Here is a 22851-nt window from a genome sequence, read left to right on the forward strand (position 1 = left end):
GTCATAGCCATGTGACCAGTCTGTAGCCAATGTCTGTACAACATTCAAACCAGAAAGGTCACATGGCTATGACTTCACATAAGATCTTGTAACTCGGGGGCACAGCAATGATCAGAAGCAGAAACGGCAGGGAGACAGAGTCTGCGGGACCTTTAAGTATAATGACAATATTTATTATTAACGATATTCTTTATTTTACAGCCCCCCCCCCGCCCAATCACATAACTGTAAAGCCTAAGATTGTTGATCGGACACAAGTTCGTGTTATCTCAATCGCGATCTCGATCTTTACAAAATGATCGGGCGAGTCTCCCGATCCCGACCATCGGGGGGGATCGCCCATCACTACCTCGCTAATCACTAGTAATAGAATACAAAAAATTGGTCTCATTCTCATCCAGAAAAGTGGTACAATTTTTTTTCCCTCTTGTCATCTATGTGCTTTTTTTGTGCTGTCCTTGTGCTGTCCATGTACAATCCGTTTTTTTTTCTCAGCAGCCATTATTCACTTGACATCATTTACAGGACCTTTTACAGTGTTCTGTACTACAAAATAATAATCTAACCATAAAAAGGCATGACACTAGAATGGCCCGTGTGGTGTCTGATTTTTTTCTCACACCCATTGACTTGAATAGGTGGGTCTCATCTGATTTACACATTCACTCTCAGCAGGCTGCAATTTTTTTTTCGGCCAAAGACTAAAATAACATAAAAATAGCCTAATAAACCAGATACAATGTTACATTAATAATATTGTTGTTTTTTATTATTATTATTATTATTATTATTACCATATCTTTAATACAAATTGTAAAATATAGTCACATATGCTCCTATGAAAAGTTAATAAAGCTACATATAACAAAGCAAACTAAAACACAGAAACATAAAAAACTAAAAATATCTGAAATAATCCAAACTGTTTCATATCTAGAATTATTTGTACCTTACAGGCAACTAGGAAGCTGCCAACCCACCAGAAATGGGTTGGAGATTTTATTCAGGAGGTTTATTAAAGCCTGAGTGAGATCTCTATTACTAAGACTGTATATTATAGGATTAAGAAGTGGTGTCACTACCGTGTACAACAGAGAGAGAGAATTTTTTTTGCATTTACTGTGTTGGGAAATAAGTAGATAGTAATTGTTGATCAATAATAGGTAGACACGACGGCCAGGTGAGAGCTGCAGGTGGAGAAGGTCTTCTGCCGCCCCATCGTAGATGAAATCTTCAGTATGGTGGAGATAATGTAGATGTAGGAGAAAATAATCACAGAAAATGGGCAGATTGTTAGTGGTATCATAAAGAACATAGTTTCTTCTTTTATTATCGAGATATCTGAGCAGGAGAGTTCAAGAATCGGGTCCCTATCACAGAAGAAATGGTCAATGATGTTTGGTCCACAGAACCACAAATAACTCATCGTCACTGAAATGATCAATATTACTACCAAAATGATCAACCAAAACAGCAAAATGGACCTTAGACAAAATGTGAGGTCCATGACCAAGGTGTAATGTAGAGGGTGACAGATGGCCTGATAACGGTCAAGATGAGAGTTTCCAAGATGTCTGAGATCGAAAAAAAGTAATATTGTGCCAAACATCCGTTAAGAGACACAGCTCTTCCCTCATACAAAACTATATGGAGCATGTTGGGTACGATGGTGGTGGAGTGGAGAATATCTGAGAAGGAGAGTTGTGTGAGGAAGAAGAACATAGGAGAGTGGAGCGATCGGCTGGAGGACACCACCCGAATGATTGCACATACGGTCACACAGTAGATGACCAGCAAAGCAACAAATAAGAATATTCTTCAGTTGTGAAATTCCTGAAATCCGGAGAGAAATATTATAGTCACCGAGCTGGTTATATTTTCCATACAATTTTCATCTTCCATATGAACTAATTGCACAATTTCAATTCAATCAAATTGATGGGTTCTGATTAATTTTACCTACATAATTGAGATATAAATGTACTTTTAATATGTAAATGCAATAATTTAGAATAACACATGAAGAATGTATTCACTTATTATAATTATTGTTTAAATTGTTTTTCCTCAGAGACTCAAATTGGTAAAATGACAGTAAATAGGATTGAAGCCTCAAATCAAGCAAAATATTCTATAGCGATAATTCGGAAACATCTTCTATGAGGTAGATGAAAATTCTTCTTATCAAGCAAAAAAAAATTTTTTTAGCTCCAAGTATGTGAAGCAAAATACATCCCTGGACCAAAAATTCATCTTCAGGAGTCTAATGCTGGAAAACGTCAATTAGTCCATAAAATCATACGACCTCTTCTTAACTTGTTGAATAAATCAGTCATCACAGCATGAAGAAGTGAAGGGATGAAGAACTGAATATCCCTGGGACCTTCTCAGTTGGGGTGGCTTGCACCATGACTTGCAGTAGAAGCCCAGTTTTTGAGCTGGTGGTTTTCATAACAGTAGACATTTGTAATATAAACTTCTTAACATTGAAATTGCAAAACCAAAGAAGGAAAGAAATGGAATTATTGGACCTATAGGAGGAATAGACATATTATGTATCTGCATATAAGGAAAACTTGGAAACAACATTATCAAACATCAAGATTCATTCAGAATTAAGTTATTAATGATTATTTGAGGAATGTTCTTCCATGCTAAATGCATTTGAAAATGTATATCATCAAGATCTACTACTGGCGTACTTTGTAATTGCCAACCAATTGTGTCCCAGATGTGCACAATGGGAGACAAGTCTGGAGATGCTGTGACCATGGTATACATTTAGTCCATGAAGACTGTTTACTGTCGCCCGAACCAAAAATAGCCTGGCATGGCCTTGGTAATAAATGGTTCATGGCACACTTTGGAGTAATTGCTATATCACTAAATCAATGTAATGTCAAGCTGATAGTGTCCATGGAATGAATGATTAGAGGAGCCATGCTCTGTTACGGGAGTCTAAGGGTAACTGGAGAAGGAACCTCTAGACTTACCCTCAGACTGGGGACCATGTGCTATCCCTTATCCCAGAGGTAGGTTTGATGGTAGCTTTGTCTGGACTGCCAGCATGACCCTAACTCCTGTCCAAACCATGAACTGACATCTCTCTCCCCCACCTCAGGAGAGGGCCAGGACCAGAGAAGCAAACCCCACAAATACCACAGACAAGGAAAAAACAAAACACATGCACACTGAAATTAGACACAGGGGTGAGACAATACGAACCCAGGAGGAAATAAAACACAGGGAGAAAATAACCTATCAGCAGGAATATTACCACACCACACAGAAGCACACAACAGATCACCAGTTTCTGGATCACTATAATGGAACCAGTATTCCCTGTAGCAAAGCTGAACTATTATCATCACTGAATAGCAGGTTCCTGGATCTCATATAGAAAGGCTGAGATTAGTAATTAGCAACCTGAACTCCTAGCTGAGTTACCAAGCTCAGCAAGAATTAACTCCTGCATGACTGAGGAACAGTGCACATGAAACAGCCAACGCCCAGTTCTGGCTGAAGAACTAGGAGTTATCAGGTTGCTTATCAGACTCTGCAGTGTGAACAGAGCCTGTTGCTGCCGTGGAACCTAATGAGTTTGGAATCAAACATCGCATGACATTCTCCCATACATTATGCCCACTCATACTATAATACCAAGACTGGAAACGGTGTGACATTCCCTCATGGAGGATTGTTTTGGCGTTAACCAAGCATCTTGTCAAATTTAAAGACTGTCAGTAACTGATCCCTTCTGTACTGCAAGGGAAACTATAAATCTCAATCCGAGCCTCAGACATCACCCAGTTTCTACACAAACCATCAGAAGATGTTTGCACAACATTAGGCTATGAGACAGACGCTCATGTACAGGTATCCATTGACCTCATGCCACCATTGTCAGAGGCTAATACTGTGCAGAGCAAGATGGGAAAGGAGGCTCAAATCGAGCTCTATCTTCATCAGAAATTAGTCGCATATTTTTTCTTGGATGAAATCATAAAAGACATTGGGCTGGAGGCTATGTGGACAATGCCATGAAGAGTCGTGCATGAGAGAATGTGAAAGTGTCTTAGGATATTTTCAACATAATAGCTATTGAGAGCTGAGGTATAAGCTCAGTAGAACACCTGTAACTGGATGTATTCGATGGATCCCTACCTACCGTTTTTATAATATGTTGAGACCATGTGGACAACACTATGAAAAGTCCTTGATAAGGGATCATAACACCAGTATTAACACCTGTGTTATGTTGTGGGTTATATAATGTACAACAGGCAAACTCCTTTAGTCTTCATCTAGGTGCACTCACAGTCCGGGGTTACATTGATTTGGTGGTGATCTAAAGGTAAAGTCACTTCTCCAATGTGTCCCAAAAACCTATTTTCAACACTCATTGCCAGACTGTATGTTAATAGGATCAGCTTGTATGGCTGAATGTCCTACTGAAGTTCACAGGATCCAAAGACTTATCTACCAATTAAGCACATCTAGGACATCATTGACCGGCAATTGCAGAGGGAGCTGCCAGCAGTGGATTTTGATGATTTTCCAAGTTCAATAAACATGGCAGAACATTAATAATCTAATTAATAGAATTTCAAGGTGTCTAAGTGTTCATACTTAACATATCTAACTCATGTATTATAATTCAGAATTCCATTACAGTTTAATGCTTAGTAGAGGTTAGAAAAAGCCGTCAGGTTTTAGATGGAAAGAAAAAAGAATTTGTGCTCTTTGCAAAATGTTGTGAATATGGGAACATTTTCTGCTTTTTGTGGATAAACCCATTTAGAAATATAAAACTCAGGAAATCTTTGTCCGTTGTTCACTGATCATGACTAAATCCTGAAGAAAATCATCGCTGATTGCAGATTCAGTGTAAAATTCTAAAGGTTTAATTAATAAACTCTTCCAAAAATTCCAGGAAAGAAATAAAGCCAAAATATAGCCAAATGTTACGTTTTTGTTGGTGAGGTGTATTTTAGGCTTTCTGTCATCATATGACTATGATCCCTTTTATAAACAAACAGTAAATCGTCTACATGGTGGCATCATGGGGAATGCAAGAGTGAACCCATCTGAGAAATCTGTGTAAATAATTAATCTTTAAAGAATTACAATAACCGGTCATAACATTAATCAGCAAACACCTTCAGAATTATTTAATTTAAATAGAGATTGTTAACATGACCTGACTATGTAAAAACAATGGCCAAAGGTGAAAAAATGTACAAATTATATTATATTATTTGGCGTGATTTATGCACTCTCATTGTTCATTATTACTATGTATTTGAATTGTGACTTACCATCAATGATACATGGTACCCGCCTGCAATCGTCCTCCAAAACTGGATATTTAGCTTCATCTACAACTTTTTCGTTTGGCTTGATCCCCGTCTTGCTAGAGTTTGCCGGGGAATTAACCACAATACTGGCTAAGTAGGAACAATTAAGTACTCTGCCTTACAGGAGTTATGCGGAGGTGGTTGTGGTGGGGAACTTCAGCTGACCGACTGGTTCTTTTCTTATTGTAGAATTTTAAATTAGTTTAGTACATATCACATCCAGTGTAGTGCAGTAACCTAGAAATACATTTTTCCTTACTAGGGATGATCTTCCAGAAAAATGCTTGAGTTTCCCATTGACTTCCATTATACTAGGTACATGAGTGGAGCCCGCCTGAACCTCCAACTGCTTGTTACAAGTACAAAGCAGCCATGCATAGTGGTGCTTGCTCATCACTAATACTTACCTTTGCTTTTCTCTTGATATGTGCAAGGATGTAAGTCAAAGTCTGAGGTTTATTGTCACATGGAATATTTTAAAAACATCGCCAACTGTCATAGTGGCGAAATCTGTTCAAACTTTCAAACTCCAGATTCTCGTTCAAAGAGAAGTGTGGAAAGGGTTAACGCCGCGCATCAGCCAATATGAAACTGTAGAGTAGTTGATGAAAGATAACTTTCTTTTTATTTCATCAGTCTACGCGTTTCGAGGTCAAAGACCTCTTCCTCAGGACCAGTACATCAACAAAACGCCTTTGTTGATGTACTGGTCCTGAGGAAGAGGTATTTGACCTTGAAACGCGTAGACTGATGAAATAAAAAGAACGTTATCTTTCATCAACTACTCTACAATTTCATATTGGCTGATGCGCGGCGTTAATCCCTTCCACACTTCTCTTTGAACGCTAATCCAAGTGGGGCTGTAGCAGACGCCATTATCTCATGCTTATCAGTAGTTGTGACTTTCACAACTATACTAGGTGAGTGTATATCCTCTATATACTGTACTGTCCATCTGGTGCTACACTATTAGCGCTCCTTATTTTTAGATAAACTCCAGATTCTTACACTGTGGCTGATAACATTTCTGATGTCTGTCATCAGCACAGGTTGCCTCAGGTGTCGAGCAACAGATTGATAGTTCCCAGGCAGGCTTGCAAGAGTTAATATCTGCTGGTATGCTTGTTAATCTCCTTTGATCACATGTTGTAGGAGAACCAATCATATTTGCTTCCCTCCCATATATGTTGGTTAGATCTTTCTTTCTATGCTAGCTATAGTTTATCTAAGCTGGTCTGGTGAGTTGTTGTTATCAAGACTATCTGATGTATATGCAGTACTTTGTTGCAGTGTGGGGTTATGAAGTTTATCCTTGTTGTCTTTTTATTGCTACCTTCCTGCTCTTACTTTTTTCCTGAGTCTCTCTTTGTTTGTTCCTGTGAGCTTGCAGTGTGTCGGAGTTTTGGTTTCCCCATCTTCCTTTATCTGTCTCTTACACTCTTTCCTAGTAGGGGGATTAATCAGATTAGTTCTCATCAGGAGCATAGCCAAGAAAACACTCTTTCTTTCGAGAAGCTGTGGATCACTCTGGTTGTGGGTGTGGCAGAAGTCACCGGGATTGTGCTTAGAGCAAACCAACACTTAAGGCTCCTATCCTGGAGAAAGCTCACATCAAATGCACAACATGGTGTTGAAGATTAATTTTACAGACCCTAAAGCATACCTCCCAACCGTCCCGGATACAGCGGGACAGTCCCTCTTCTGAGCCTTTGATCCCGGGTCCCGCCCGTGAGGCTGTTTGTCCCGGCTCCACCCACCCACTGTAGCCCCGCCTCGCTGTTTCTCCCTTCTATTCATTACAGAGCCGAGCGCGCACCTACTCCTGTGACTGCTGCTGAGGTATGAATCACCCCCTGCAGCAGAGCGACCCCCCTGCAGCAGAGCGACCCCCCCCCCCTGCAGCAGAGCCGACCCCCCCCAGTCCCGGAGCCTGCGTTTGTCTGCAGCTGTTCTCTGACTCCCCGTGTGCGGCTTCTCACTGCTGCAGACACGCGGGGAGTCAGGAAGCTGAGGAGACCGTGCAATCAGCACTTCTCTCTCCTGCAGATAGCAGTGACAATAACCTATGCAGAGTGACATCTGCAGGCTTCTATTACCGATCAGTGGTCTCCTGCCTGTGGAGCAGAGCTGCTGGGTCCTAGCTTCCCAACAGCTTCAGCTCTGCTTTATCCTGGCTGCCCTACCAGTTAAAGGGAACATGTCAGCAGAAATTTCACAATAAAAATAAAAGATTCCCCTCTGCAGCTCCTGGGCTGCTTCTAGAAAGGTTCCTGTTGTTATTGTGCCCCCTTTGAGACCTACAAAAATACTTTATGAAGTCTTACCTTTTTGTATGCAAATGTGTTTTTATGGTCACGGGGGCGGGCTGTCTGGCGTCCGTTATTCCCCCTCCTGCCGCTTTACGCAGTCCCCCATTGCTCATTTACATACACAAGGACGCCTTCCTCATGTAACTGTCCTCCCGAAGTTTTGCGCATGTGAACGCTTTTTCAGGTGATTGCGCAGGCACGAGATTATGGGCGGCGCTGTGATTGTCATCAGCAGCGTTAACCAAGTACCCGCCCATAATCTCGTGCCCACACTTTTCCCTCTGACTCCACCGTTATGCGCAAGTGCTGGCCATATGAACCATGTTACCTATTACTGCTTGCACGAGATTATGGGCGGGTACTTGGGTGACTTTGCTGATGACAATCACAGCGCCGCCCATAATCTCGCGCCCATGGTAATAGGTAACGTGGTTCATATGGCCAGTGCTTGCGCATAACGGTGGAGGCAGAGTGAGAAGCGTGGGCACGAGATTATGGGTGGGTACTTGGATGACTTTGCTGATGACAATCACAGTGCCGCCCATAATCTCGCGCCCATGGTAATAGGTAACGTGGTTCATATGGCCAGTGCTTGCGCATAACGGTGGAGGCAGAGTGAGAAGCGCGGGCACGAGATTATGGGCGGGTACTTGGATGACTTTGCTGATGACAATCACAGCGCCGCCCATAATCTCGCGCCCACGGTAATAGGTAACGTGGTTCATATGGCCAGTGCTTGCGCATAACGGTGGAGGCAGAGTGAGAAGCGCGGGCACGAGATTATGGGCGGGTACTTGGATGACGCTGCTGATGACAATCACAGCGCCGCCCATAATCTCGCGCCCATGGTAATAGGTAACATGGTTCATATGGACAGTGCTTGCGCATAACGGTGGAGGCAGAGTGGGAAGCGCGGGCATGAGATTATGGGCGGGTACTTGGATGACGCTGCTGATGACAATCACAGCGCCGCCCATAATCTCGCGCCTGCGCAATCACCTCAAAAGCGTTCACACTTTGCACAGTGCTTACGCCCGCGAGAGTGGCACTGGGCATGCACAAAACTTCAGGAGGACAGTTACATGAGGAAGGCGTCCTCATGTATGGAAATGAGCAATGGGGGACGGCGTACAACGGCAGGAGGGGGAATAACGGACGCCAGGCAGCCCGCCCCCGTGACCATAAAAACAGATTTGCATACAAAAAGGTAAGACTTCATAAAGTATTATTTTAGGTCTCAAAGGGGGCACAATAACAACAGGAACCTTTCCAGAATTCATCCCAGGAGCTGCAGAGGGGAATCTTTTATTTTTTTTGCTAAATTTCTGGTGACAGTTTCCCTTTAAAGGGAACCTATCAGGTGCAATCTGCACTCAGAGCCAGGAGCAGTTCTGGGTATATATTGCTAATCCCTCCCTAACTGTCCCTGTATACACTAGCATAGATAAAGGCATCTATAGAAAAAGTATTTTTAAAGAGCTTATATCTTATGCTAATTAGCGCGGGGACTAGTCCCAAGGGCGTTACTTCACTTGGCTAGTCGGCTCATATAGCGTGTTAGTACTCACACAGGGGCGTAATAACATGCTAACATGCTATGCGAGCCGACTAGCCAAGTGAAGTAACGCCCTTGTGACTAGTCCCCGCGCTCATTAGCATAAGATATAAGATCTTTAAAAATATTTGTTCTTGATCTCTTTATCTATGCTAGTGTATACAGGGACGGTTAGGCAGGGATTAGCAATATACACCCAGAACTGCCCGTGGTTCTCACTGCATATTGCACCTGACAGGTTCACTTTAAAGGGAACCTGTCACCAGATTTGGGGCCTATAAGCTGCGGCCACCACCAGCGGGATCTTATGTACACATTCTAACATGCTGCATACCTCCCAACCGTCCCGGATACAGCGGGACTTTCACGCTTTACGTTGTTTGTCCCGTTGCCACGGGCGGGACGGCCGGCTCCCGGGCTCCGCCCACCCACTCTCTCTCCGCCTCCCTGCTTTTCCCTCCTACCATCCTAGTAGACGTGGCATAGAGAGGAGCGCTGCCTGTGCTGCTGCTGGTACAGTAAACTAATCTCCCCAGCGCTGATTTCCCTCCCTCCCCCCTCACCCCCGGCCGGAGCCTGTCTGTGCGGTCGGCCGGCCGCCTGTCTGTGCGGTCGGCCCGCCACCTGTCTGTGCGGGCGCCCCCCGCCGCCTGTCTGTGCGGGCACCCCCCGCCGCCTGTCTGTGCGGGCGCCCCCCTGCCGCCTGTCTGTGCGGGCGCCCCCTTGCCGCCTGTCTGTGCGGGCGCCCCCCTGCCGCCTGTCTGTGCGGGCGCCCCCTTGCCGCCTGTCTGTGCGGGCGCCCCCCTGCCGCCTGTCTGTGCGGGCGCCCCCCTGCCGCCTGTCTGTGCGGGCGCCCCCCTGCCGCCTGTCTGTGCGGGCGCCCCCCTGCCGCCTGTCTGTGCGGGCGCCCCCCTGCCGCCTGTCTGTGCGGGCGCCCCCCTGCCGCCTGTCTGTGCGGGCGCCCCCCTGCCGCCTGTCTGTGCGGGCGCCCCCCTGCCGCCTGTCTGTGCGGGCGCCCCCCTGCCGCCTGTCTGTGCGGGCGCCCCCCGCCACCTGTCTGTGCGGGCGCCCCCCGCCGCCTGTCTGTGCGGGCACCCCCCGCCGCCTGTCTGTGCGGGCGCCCCCCTGCCGCCTGTCTGTGCGGGCGCCCCCCTGCCGCCTGTCTGTGCGGGCGCCCCCCTGCCGCCTGTCTGTGCGGGCGCCCCCCTGCCGCCTGTCTGTGCGGGCGCCCCCCTGCCGCCTGTCTGTGCGGGCGCCCCCCTGCCGCCTGTCTGTGCGGGCGCCCCCCTGCCGCCTGTCTGTGCGGGCGCCCCCCTGCCGCCTGTCTGTGCGGGCGCCCCCCGCCGCCTGTCTGTGCGGGCGGCCCGCCGCCTGTCTGTGAAGGCGGCCGGCCGCCTGTCTGTGAAGGCGACCGGCCGCCTCACTGTGGCTGCCTGCGTGTCCGTGCTGGAGGCCCGCCGGCTGCCTGCGTGTCCGTGCTGGAGGCCCGCCGGCTGCTTGCGTGTCCGTGCTGGAGGCCCGCCGGCTGCCTGCGTGTCCGTGCTGGAGGCCCGCCGGCTGCCTGCGTGTTTGTGCTGAATGGGTGTGGATATGGGCGTGACTGTGAAATGGGTGTGGTTAGGGGGCGTGGCCTAAAAATTTGCCGCGGCGCGCTACGCGCGCCGCAAACTTTGTCCCTCTTTTCCTTCTTTAAAAGTTGGGAGGTATGCCTAAAGTAATCTCTTGCTTCTTTCATCCATTTTACTGACACTAGTTAAACTCGGCTGTAACAAACAGGCCCTGAATGCAACACACAGAGAGGGATGACACATTGGGGAATTTAGACTGTATTTATTGTTTACAGATCCTAAATTAATCTGTAGATTCTGAGCTCAATTTTACTGACACTGGCCCGGGTGTTGGGAGGGATAATGATAAAAAAATCAAGTCTTTACTAAATACATCCAGTATACAAACTCAAGTTAAGGATTCCTCCCAAATGTATAGGAGTGAGGGCACTCCCAAATGTATGAGTAACGGCCCTTTTAAATTTCTAGTGGAGGACCACCTGTGAGCCCTCCGAAATGTAGGAGTGAGAAAAGACCATCCCAAATTTCTGGTAGAGGCCCATATGAGGGTCCTCCCAAGTGTATGAGTGAAGGCCACGTGCACTCATGGGCCATGCAAACATTTTATGACAGCCCATATGACGCTATAAATAAAAATTATTATCATTATTATTCTGTATCTGCAATTCAGCTAATGCTCTCCTCTGTTGGTCATAAAGCCTTGCCAAGTGCAAGTGCAGTGTGGTTTGCCCCCCTGAAACCTCTCAAGTGCTAACATTAAATCGGGCAAAATGGCAGAGAGGACCACACCTTCACTCAGGATGGTAGATGGCTCAGTAACATCAAGAGAATCAGCAAAGAAAATTCTCGAGAGGGCATCTGCTTTAATATTCTTGGTGCCCAGTAGAAAAGAGACCACAAAATCAAAACGCGTAAAAAATAGAGCCCACCTGGCCTGCTTGGGATTCAGTCTCTTGGCAGATTCAAGATAGGTCAGATTCTTATGATGAGTGAGCACCACAATTTGATGTCTCGTCCCCTCCAAGCAATGTCTGCATTCTTCAAAAGCCCACTTCATTGCCAATAATTCCCGATTACCCACATCATAATTTCGTTCAGAAGGAGAAAATTTCCGAGAGAAGAAGGCGCAAGGCTTTAGTTTGGAAGTTATAGGATCTCTTTGAGTCAAAACAGCACCTGCTCCAATCTCTGATGCATCTATCTCCACTTGAAACGGAAGAGAAACATCAGGTTGCTTCAAGACTGGGACAGAAGTGATCCTCTTTTTAAGCTCCTGGAAGGCCATAATGGCCTCTGGGGTCCAATTCTTAACAACAGCTCCTTTTTGGTCAAATCCGTTAAAGGCTTAACAATACTAGAAAAATTGCCTGTAAATTTACGGTAGAAATTTGCAAAACCCAAAAATTTCTGAAGGGATTTCAAAGAGGTTGGCTGAACCCAGTCATGAATGGCCTGAACCTTGACCGGATCCATTTCAATAGAAGACGGGGACAAAATAAACCCCAATAAAGAACATTTTCTGCACGCCAAAGAGACATTTTAACCCCTTAACGTCCAATGAATTGTTCTTAAGTACCTGAAAAACAGTCCAAACTTGCTCAAAATGAGAGTCCCAATCATCAGAAAAAAACAAAATATCATCCAAATAGATGATCAGAAATTTACCAATTAGTTCCCAGAAAATATCATTTATGAATGACTGGAAGATGGAGGGGGCATTAATGAGCCCAAAAGGCATCCCTAGGTACTCAAAATGCCCCTCAGGTGTATTAACAGCAGTCTTCCATTCATCACGCTCCTTAATTCGAATGAGACTGTATGCCCCCTTAAGATCAAGTGTAATAAACCATTTAGCCCCCTTAACTCTGGAAAACAGATCTGACATCAGGGAAAAAGGATACTTATATTTAACAGTGATTTTATAAGGAGGCAATAGTCAATACAAGGTCTCAACGACCCATCCTTCTTGGACACAAAAAAAAATGGCACCCAGGGGTGAAGATGGCGGTCTAATATGACCTTTTTCCAATAACTCCTTAATATAGGTTCTCATAGCATCATGTTTGGGCACAGACAAATTGATCCGTTCCTTAGAAAATTTGCAACCTGGCATTAAGTTAATGGCACAATCACACTCCCTATGGAAGGCAAGGAATCAGATCCAGTCTCATTGAACACGTCAAGGAAGTCTGACAAATATTCAGGTACATCATGTGTCTGAGCAGAAATAGACAACACAGAAAGGTCATTATGCACACATTGACAACCCCAACTAACAACAGATAAGGATCTCCAATCTAGAACTGGATTATGGGTCTGCAGCCAAGGGAATCCCAGCACCAAAATATCATGCAAGTTGTGTAGTACCAAAAATTTACAATCCTCCTGATGAGCTGGTGCAACCCTCATAGTCACCTGAGTCCAAAATTGGGGTTTATTCTCAGCTAAGGGAGTAAGTAGCATTAATGCCCCTTAAAGGAATAGGAGTTTGCAAAGGAACCATGGGAAAGCCACAACTTTTAGCAAACCCAAAATCCCTTAAGTTCACTGTGGCCCCTAAATTAAGAAAAGCCATAGCAGAAAACGAGATAACGAGCAAATTAAAAAGACTGACAAAAGAAATTTAGGTTGCACAGTACCCACAGTAAATGAATGAGCAAATCTCTTTTCTCGTTTAGGGCAGACAGAGCTAGTGTGAGAAGAATCTCCACAATAGAAACACAATTTGTTTCTCCATCTAAAATCCTGCCGCTCAGCATTAGAGAGAACCCTATCACACTGCATAGACTCTGAAGACTGTTCCGCAAGCAATACATTTGCATGTATCGTTTTGCGCTCACGTAAATGTCTATCAATTTGAATGGCTAAGGTCATAGACACATCGAGATCCAAAGGGATAGGAAATCCCACCATAACATCTTTCACAGTATCCACAAGACCCTTCCAAAAAAGTGTCGCAGGAGCATCATAATTCCATTTGGTAAGGACCGCCCACTTTCTGAATCTCTGGCAAAAAATGTCAGCGGTATCCTGAACCTGGATCAATGACATCAAGGCCTTCTCAGCCTGATCCACAACATTAGGTTTGTCACACAACAATCCCAGGGCCTCAAAAAAGGAATCCACATCACCAAGAATCGGTTCAACTTGAACCAAGGAAAAGGCCTAGTCCTGAGGGTCACCGCGCAACAAGGAGATGATAATCCTAACCTGCTGCACGGGACTCTCTGAGGACTTAGGTCTTAGGGCAAAAAACAATGTACTATTATTTTTAAAGTTCAGGAATTTAGACCTATTCCCCGAAAACAATTCAGGAGCTGGAATTTTAGGTTCTACAACAGAAGTCTGTCTAAGATAAGCCGATATACCCTGAACCTCAGAAGCAAGATGCTCAACACGATCAGACAACTGGTTAATATCCATGCCAGAAAAAGATCTTCCACAGAACCCAAAGAATAGGAGGAAAAATATACAGAATAAAAAAAATTCCTTCTTTTGAGTACCTTTTTTTTGTGTGGCCGGTGATACTGTTATGAACTGGTAACCGTGGACGAACACAAAAAATTCCATTAATCAGGAAAAAACAAAAACCACAAGAGTAGTTGGAAACTAAGCTGATGACAATCTCCTATCTATTGGACAACACTAGAAGTAGCAGTGGGATGTTCCTAACACACCTAGACACCTCAATGCTGCCGGAGAAACTAGCTACACCTCAAAGATAGAAATGAGGAATCCTAACTTGCCTCGGAGCAGTCCCCAAAGGAATAGCAAGCCCCCAACATGTAACGATGGTGATGTAAGAAAACCCAGTACACAGATAGAAAATATAGATTAGCAAAGGTGAGACCCGACTTACTAGATACAACAGGACAGGAAAGATAACTGATTGCGGCCAGCAAAAAACCCTGCAAAAAATACCAAACTCCTGATAGAAAAAAGGCCCTTCAACCACACGGTCTTTCCCCCACTATATCAGGTACTCTAGAACTGCAGCTATAATGGGAAGAAACAAAATCACAGAACAAATAATATTCAAAAGTGCAAATAATCAAAACAGGTAGAAACTCCCTTTCTTGCTGACGGAACTGCCCTCTCAAAAATGGCAGAGAGCCAGATCCTCACATACAAAAAAACAAACACAGAACAAAATCGCAAAAAAACACAAACACCTTTAAGTGCAAAACCAGCAATTAGGAAAAGAAAAGCTGCAGACTTATCTGGATTGAGTTCTGGCGCAGGATAAATAGAGGAAACTGAAGGACGAACCCCAAATCATCGTCAGAGGCAGAAGCAAACATTCATCACCGGCAGCAGCTAAGCAGAAACTGCTCTTCTGTATACACTAGGCTGGTCAGCAATAGGACTTCCAGGATTCCCAATTAATACCAACACCTGTTTGAGTGACAAATTAAGACTTAGCTTCATTACCATTTCTGGCCACCAGAGGGAGCTCCACACCAGCACCCACTCGGATGACATTCACAACCGGATCCACAGATACCATCTTATGTGCAGTATATCAAGTGACTGCTAACTAGAGATGAGCAAATCTGTTTGGTAAAGGTTTGCCAATTTTGGCTGCCTAAAGCCCACTTTACACGTTGCAATTAGTTGTACAATCGCATTTGCGATGTGACACGCCCAGGTTGCATATGGGATCTTATGAGATTTCACATTGGTCATTCATTTGCTGTCACACGAGCGTTAGTAGTCTATGTTAAATTGATCAATGTTATGTGCGATCCTTTAGATCATGTGTTCTGTGACGTATGCATTGGGAACCTTTTTTTTTTTTTATTTATTGACTTGACAAGCGTGTGTAATGTGTAGGGATGTGTTTTTACTATGTCATCTGCCATTCAGCTCTGCTACATGGCCGCTAACAGCAGACACAGACAGCCATGTAGCAGATCTGAATGGCAGATGACAGCAGCCACAGACAGAGCCGCACGATCAGAATGAACTCGGGTGAACTTCACCCGACTTCACGGTCATGCTGCGGTTCTGTCTGTGTTGCGTCCTGATTAGCGGTCACCAGTGAAGAACTCACCGGTGACCGCTAATCTCCTAAATTACTGAAGTTAGCAGCCCTCTCTCATACTCACGATCCCCGATCCCCGGCGCTGCACGGCGTTCACACTGCTCCGGCGGCTTTTACTGTTTTGAAAAAGCCGGCCGCCCATTAAACAATTTCGTATTCCCTGCTTTCCCCGCCCACCGGCGCCTATGATTGGTTACAGTGAGACACGCCCCCACGATGAGTGACAGGTGTCACACTGCACCCAATCACAGCAGCCGGTGGGCGGGTCTATACTGTGTAGTGAAATAAATAATTAAATAATTAAAAAAAACGGCGTGCGGTTCCCCCCAATTTTAAAACCAGCCAGATAAAGCCATACGGCTGAAGGCTGGTATTCTCAGGATGGGGAGCTCCACGTTATGGGGAGCCTCCCAGCCTAACAATATCAGCCAACAGCCGCCCAGAATTGCCGCATACATTATATGCGACAGTTCTGGGACTGTACCCGGCTCTTCCCGATTTGCCCTGGTGCGTTGGCAAATCGGGGTAATAAGGAGTTATTGGCAGCCCATAGCTGCCAATAAGTCCTAGATTAATCATGTCAGGCGTCTATGAGACACCCTCCATGATTAATCTGTAAATTACAGTAAATAAACACACACACCCGAAAAATCCTTTATTAGAAATAAGAACACAAACATATACCCTGGTTCACCACTTTAATCAGCCCCAAAAAGCCCTCCATGTCCGGCGGAATCCAGGATGCTCCAGCGTCGCTTCCAGCGCTGCTGCATGGAGGTGACCGGAGCTGCAGCAGACACAGCCGCTCCGGTCACCTCCACGCAGGTAATGAAGACAGCCGCGCGATCAGCTGCTGTCACTGAGGTTACCCGCTGTCACTGGATCCAGCGGTGGCCGCGGGTAACCTCAGTGACAGCTCAGCTGATCGCGCTACTCACCTCAGTTGCTGCGTGGAGGTGATAGGAGCGGCGGTGAGTAGCGCGATCAGCTGAGCTGTCACTGAGGTTACCCGCGGCCACCGCTGGATCCAGTGGCCGCGGGTAACCTCAGTGACAGCAGCTGATCGCGCGGCTGTCTTCATTTGCTGTGTGGAGGTGACCGGAGCGGCTGTGTCTGCTGCAGCTCCGGTCACCTCCATGCAGCAGCGCTGGAAGCGACGCTGGAGCATCCTGGATTCCGCCGGACATGGAGGGCTTTTTGGGGCTGATTAAAGTGGTGAACCAGGGTATATGTTTGTGTTTTTATTTCTAATAAAGGATTTTTTCGGGTGTGTGTGTTTATTTACTGTAATTTACAGATTAATCATGGAGGGTGTCTCATAGACGCCTGACATGATTAATCTAGGACTTATTGGCAGCTATGGGCTTCCAATAACTCCTTATTACCCCGATTTGCCAACGCACCAGGGCAAATCGGGAAGAGCCGGGTACAGTCCCAGAACTGTCGCATATAATGTATGCGGCAATTCTGGGCGGCTGTTGGCTGATATTGTTAGGCTGGGGGGCTCCCCATAACGTGGAGCTCCCCATCCTGAGAATACCAGCCTTCAGCCGTATGGCTTTATCTGGCTGGTTTTAAAATTGGGGGGAACCGCACGCCGTTTTTTTTAATTATTTAATTATTTATTTCACTACACAGTATAGACACGCCCACCGGCTGCTGTGATTGGGTGCAGTGTGACACCTGTCACTCAGCGTGGGGGCGTGTCTCACTGCAACCAATCATAGGCGCCGGTGGGCGGGTTAAGCAGGGAATACGAGATTGTTTAATGGGCGGCCGGCTTTTTCAAAACAGTAAAAGCCGCCGGAGCAGTGTGAACGCCGTGCAGCGCCGGGGATCGGGGATCGGTGAGTATATGAGAGAGGGGGATAGACTGACATGGACAGAAAGTGAGGGACAGAGATAGTGACCGACTGACAGAGATTAGTGACTGACAGACATTGTGAGGCGCTTCAGAACGCAGCTTTTCAGCTGCGCTCTGAAGCGGACCTTTTTTAAGCTGCGGTGCAGAGCGCACACCTGCGCACATAGCATCAGACACCAAAATCGTATGAGGGATGTCACACGTTACAATTGACTAGGTTCGTGCAACAAAACGCTCAATTCTAGAGAATGATACGATGTGTTTGCGATCAACGGTTTTGCGTTCAATCCTGATCGCAAGTAGATGTCACACGCAGATACCTCACAAACGATGCCGGATGTGCGTCACTTACAACTTGACCCCAACGACAGATTGTGAGATATATTGAAGCGTGTGTAGCGGGCTTTAGTCACATGTCCCTCTGCATATAAATTTCTGACAATGTTCTGTTGGCACCACATTGTGAGTGTGAAATGTTAGGGAAGGTGCTGCCGCTGGTACTCCCACCAGTGCTGCTAGACAGTGAGCTTAGCTTGGGGTTTAATGCTAGGTAGATGAGGTAGATTGGAAAGCGATAGTTTAGAACAGGTACGTGCAGTGTAGGGAAAGGTGTGTGCCACATATCTGAGACACTAGGGGGAGGGGGGCAATTGATGCTATGGTACTGATGTCTGTCTGAAAGGTTTTTAAATGTCGATACTCCCAAGATGGGTCTCAAAGTTGTGTCTTGTGGGTTGTGCCAGTCTTCTGGGAGCAAAAGGCCTATACCTGCCACTCAGTAATGTCTTCATTCTTAAATTTAAAATGCCGGGCCACAGCCTATGTGTAGCATGAACAATACCCCCCTGCTCTTTTAAGGCCCTATGGGGAGGGGGTCAATTGATGCTACTCTACTGCTGTCTGCCTGAAAGGATTTTGAATTTTGAGACTACAAAATGGGTCTGAAAGTTTTGTCTTATGGGTCGTGCCAGTCTTCTTGGAGTAAGTGACGTAGACTGGTCACTCAAGCATGTCTGCATGTTTAAAATTAAAATGCCGGGCCACAGCCTGTGTGTTGCATGAACCATATCTCCCTGCTGTGCAAGGACACTATGGGGAGGAGGACAATTGATGCTGCACTACTGCTGTTTGCCTGAAAGGTTTTCAAATGTTGAGACTCCAAGATGGGACTCCAAGTTGTCTCTTGTCTGAACTGGCAGGTGTATGGGAGCACCAGACCCACACCTGTCTCTCATCCACCTCTATATTTCTTATTTCAATAGTCTAGGAAGCTAATAGCTATGCAAAAACATTGGTGCTGCACTTTAAAACGTATTTTTGCTGTTTTGGAAACTTTTCGATCCCCCTAAAGGTGTTTTCCCTGCCTTAAGTTTGGACTCCTATTGAATGCATTGGGGTTCGGAAAGGTTCGATAAAGGTTCGGGTTCGGTTCAATGAATGATTTGGCAAATGTAGTATATGTTCGGGGGGGGGGGGGTCAGCAAACCGAGCCTTAAAAGGTTCGCTCATCTCTAGTGCTATTGACTTAGTCACCATGCTGCCCTACCAAATGTATGAGAGGACCCTCCTTATTGTATGATTGAGGACCACCTGAGGTTGGTTCAAAATTTGACAGCCAGTTTTGAATGCGGACACCATTTCATCAATTTTGATGCCAAATTTTGACCTGAATACAGAAGGGCTCGCCATAGCTGGGGAATATGTTTGGAGCTATGTAAATAAAAATTAAATTATGTATGACTGAGGGCCCTCCAAAATTTCTCCCAGGCCCTCCCAGGGTCACCTGTGTGTCCTGCCAAATGTATGAGAGAGGAATGCCTTATTGCCATCCAAAAATTATGGTTGAGGGCCACATGATTATTATTTCTATATGGTGGTGATGGAGGAGGAGGAGAAGTTCCCCCCCAACAAAAAATAATAGGATACAAAAACCCCATTTTTTGCACAGTGTGTAAAGCAACTGCAGTGATAATCACCGAGCCACCATGTGGCCCTATCAAATGTATGAGAGGGAGCCTTCCCAAATGTAAGAATGAGGGGCTCCTGCGGGCTCTTAAAAAATTATGGCTGAGGGCCACAAGATAACTTGATATAGTAGAGGAGAAGGCCAAAAAAAAAATGTTCTGCAGAGGCCATTGTGTGCACAGTGTGTGGAGTTACTGTTAGGGCAGCTTGTGTCATTGAAAGGAAAGATTTTTGGCTGCATTTTTAGACCTGCTGGAGAAATAAACAGCCAAACAGTCCTAATTACAATCCAGTCTAGAGTGGAGTAATACAGCTATTTATAAATTAAACAGGAGGTGTCTGACCATGTCACACACCAGATAAAGAAGTAAAATGTTAATATTAGAGATGAGCGAGCAGTAAAATATTCGGGTGCTCGATGCTCGGATCAAGCATATTGAAATGCTCGGGTGCTCGACCCAAGCAACGAGCCCAATGTTAACCTATGGGAAACTCAAGCATTTTTCCTGCTGCACCCCCAGCGGTCTGCAGAAAGCCTAAAAATGTCACGAATGTATGAGAACAGTGTTCAAATGACATGGGAGCAGCATGGCGAAGACCCCTGTAAGCTTTTCTGAGTCCCAGGTCACTGCTGTGAGCAATGTTGTCTTTGTATTAGGGGGAGGAAGAATCCTGTGTTCCTCCTCCCGTGTGACATGCACTTTCGCTTAGTAGCATATGTGCGGCAGCTTCTCTCTCCTGTACATTCACTGCTAAGCGAAATCGAAAGTGAAAAGTAGAAAAAAATATAATATCACCTTGTCTGCAGACTCCCGGGACATGTCTGATTGCTCCGGGACCTGCCGGTGATCAGCTGATGCAGTCACCTGAGAGCATCAGCTGATCATTTAAGTCCAGCAGTGAACATAGGGCTTTTTACCGCCCAGTCAGTTTAAATGATCAGCTGATGCTGTCAGGTTGTCAGGTGACCGCATCAGCTGATTACCGGCGGGTCTAGGAGCGATCAGACGGGAGTCTGCACAGAGGTGTATAGTTTGTTTTTCTATTAGTGCATCAACTGATTGTTTAAAAGCAGTTTATACAATCAGCTGAAATATCATGTGATTCAGGTCCTTGAACCTTATACATCTGATCGCTTTGCCTTCCGGTACATACAAAACAACAGCAAAGCCCATGTCAATTTTTTTTTTTAAAGTCATTAAAAAATAAAAGAAAAAACCCAAACACATAACAAACACAAAAAAAAAATAAAAATGCGTGGGCTCCTGCTGCACTTTTCATTACTAGCTAAGGGTAACCCAAGCAGCTACTGGCAGCTAACCCCCACTGTTTGGTGTTACCTTCACTGGCAATGTAAAATCCAGGGAAGCCCTTTTTTAGGTTTTTTTTTTCCAAAAAATTAAAAAAAAAAAAAAAAGACGTGGGCTTCGCCATATTTTTGTATGCTAGGCAGGTACAGCAGACAGGTACGGACTGCCCCCAACCCCTACTTACCTATTTGTACCCAGCGGGGAAACAAAAATATAGGGAAGCCCTTTTTTAATTATTTCATGAATTTTATGAAATAATTAGAAAAAAATTGATGTGGGCTTCACCCAATTTTTGTGTCCAGCCAGGTACAATTAGGCAGCTGGGGATTGGAAGCCGCAGCCAGGGTAGCCCAAGCTTTCTGGGCCCTCCACTGCGAATTGCAGTCTGCAGCTGCCCCAGAAAATGTTGCATTCATAGAAGCGCCAGCTTCTGGCGCTGTACCTAACTCTCCCAGTGGCCCTGGGTAGTAAGGGGTTAATACCTGCTTTGGTTTACCAGCTGGTATTAAGCCTGAGATTCTTAATGTCAGGCCAAGTTTTACCTGGCCATTAAGAATCTCCAATAAAAAGTTAAAAAAAGACACCACATAGAAAAAAAATACTTTATTAGAAATAAATACACAGACACACTTGGGGACTCCATCTTTAGTACTCCCTCTGACCCCTCCACGATCCTTGTCTTCTGTCTTCTTCAACCCATGCAGCTCTACTATATCATAAAACATGGGAGGGAACGCTTCTGCTCCCCGTGCTGTGTAATCACTCAATGAGTGAGCAGAGACTGCGGGTTAGTAGGCGATGACATCACCACTGCCACCCTTGCCATAGTAACTGAACGAGCGGGTTATTATAGCAACGGTGATCTCCGATCAGTTGATTCCCGGCACCGCTATTCAGTGGCTCCTGCATGAGCCGCTGAATAGCGGCGCCGGTGAACAGGGAGTTAACTCCTATGGCTCCTGAATAGCGGCCCAAGTAATCAGGTGATCGGAGATCACCGATGCTATAGTAACCCGCTCAGTAGGTTACTATGGCAGCGGTGGCAGCGGTGACGTCATGTTACCTAGTACCTACACTACCAAAGACACACACTAAATCTGTCCCAGCTCAGCAGTACCTTTCCCCCTACACTAGCTGACTTCGGATCACACTGCTGAGCACAGCACCATCAGCCAGTCATACAGAGCTGATGATGCTGTGCAGCCAGACAATCACAGTAATGCCACAACCAACATGGCTGTACCATTACAGTGTGTGACAGCCAATCCCTGCATGTGGGCTGACTCTGTAAACAGCGCAAACATGAAGGGAGTGGGAGCCGAGCATCTACCTGAGCATCTCACCGGTTCATCTCACTTGGAGCTCGCCAAGTATAACAAGCACTGAGATGCTCTGGCAAGCACAGAGTAGCGGCGAGCATACTCGCTCATCCCTAGTTAATATCTCACGAGCTTTTTTTTCAAGATTAAAAGCACATAGGCTAAAGGAGAGGAGTTTTTTGTCTCTATTTTATTTTGCCTAACATACAAGTCATTATTCAGGAATGAATGTTTATGAACATTTTTTCCTATGAAATGCAATGTAGATTTGGTTTTGAAGCTTTTATTTTCCCTCCATAAAGGTGAAGTAATGCTCTGATAAAATTATTTCCAGAAAATAGCTGTCAGTCACAGATCCATCCAGACATATTTCCCATGCTGTTCCCATTCAGTTTCAGCACTTTTTCATCCATGGCAGCATTTTTACAGCCTCCCAGATCTCCTTGCATTATGTTCGTTATTCGATAGGAATATACAAATATTACAAAATTTTCGACACAAATAATCTGAACCCGAATATCTTACTTTTCGACCATCACTAATTCTTAATATTATTATTA

At 45.4% G+C, this 22851-nt stretch overlaps 1 pseudogene; it reads right to left on the reverse strand.

Moving 5' to 3' along the window:
* Nucleotides 1–950: 950 nt before the first annotated feature.
* Nucleotides 951–22827, reverse strand: LOC142303019 (olfactory receptor 11L1-like; annotated as a pseudogene).
* Between the last annotated feature and the right edge of the window lie 24 nt (nt 22828–22851).

This window comes from Anomaloglossus baeobatrachus, chromosome 4 (assembly GCF_048569485.1).
Source record: "Anomaloglossus baeobatrachus isolate aAnoBae1 chromosome 4, aAnoBae1.hap1, whole genome shotgun sequence".
NCBI classification, from domain to species: Eukaryota; Metazoa; Chordata; class Amphibia; order Anura; family Aromobatidae; genus Anomaloglossus; species Anomaloglossus baeobatrachus.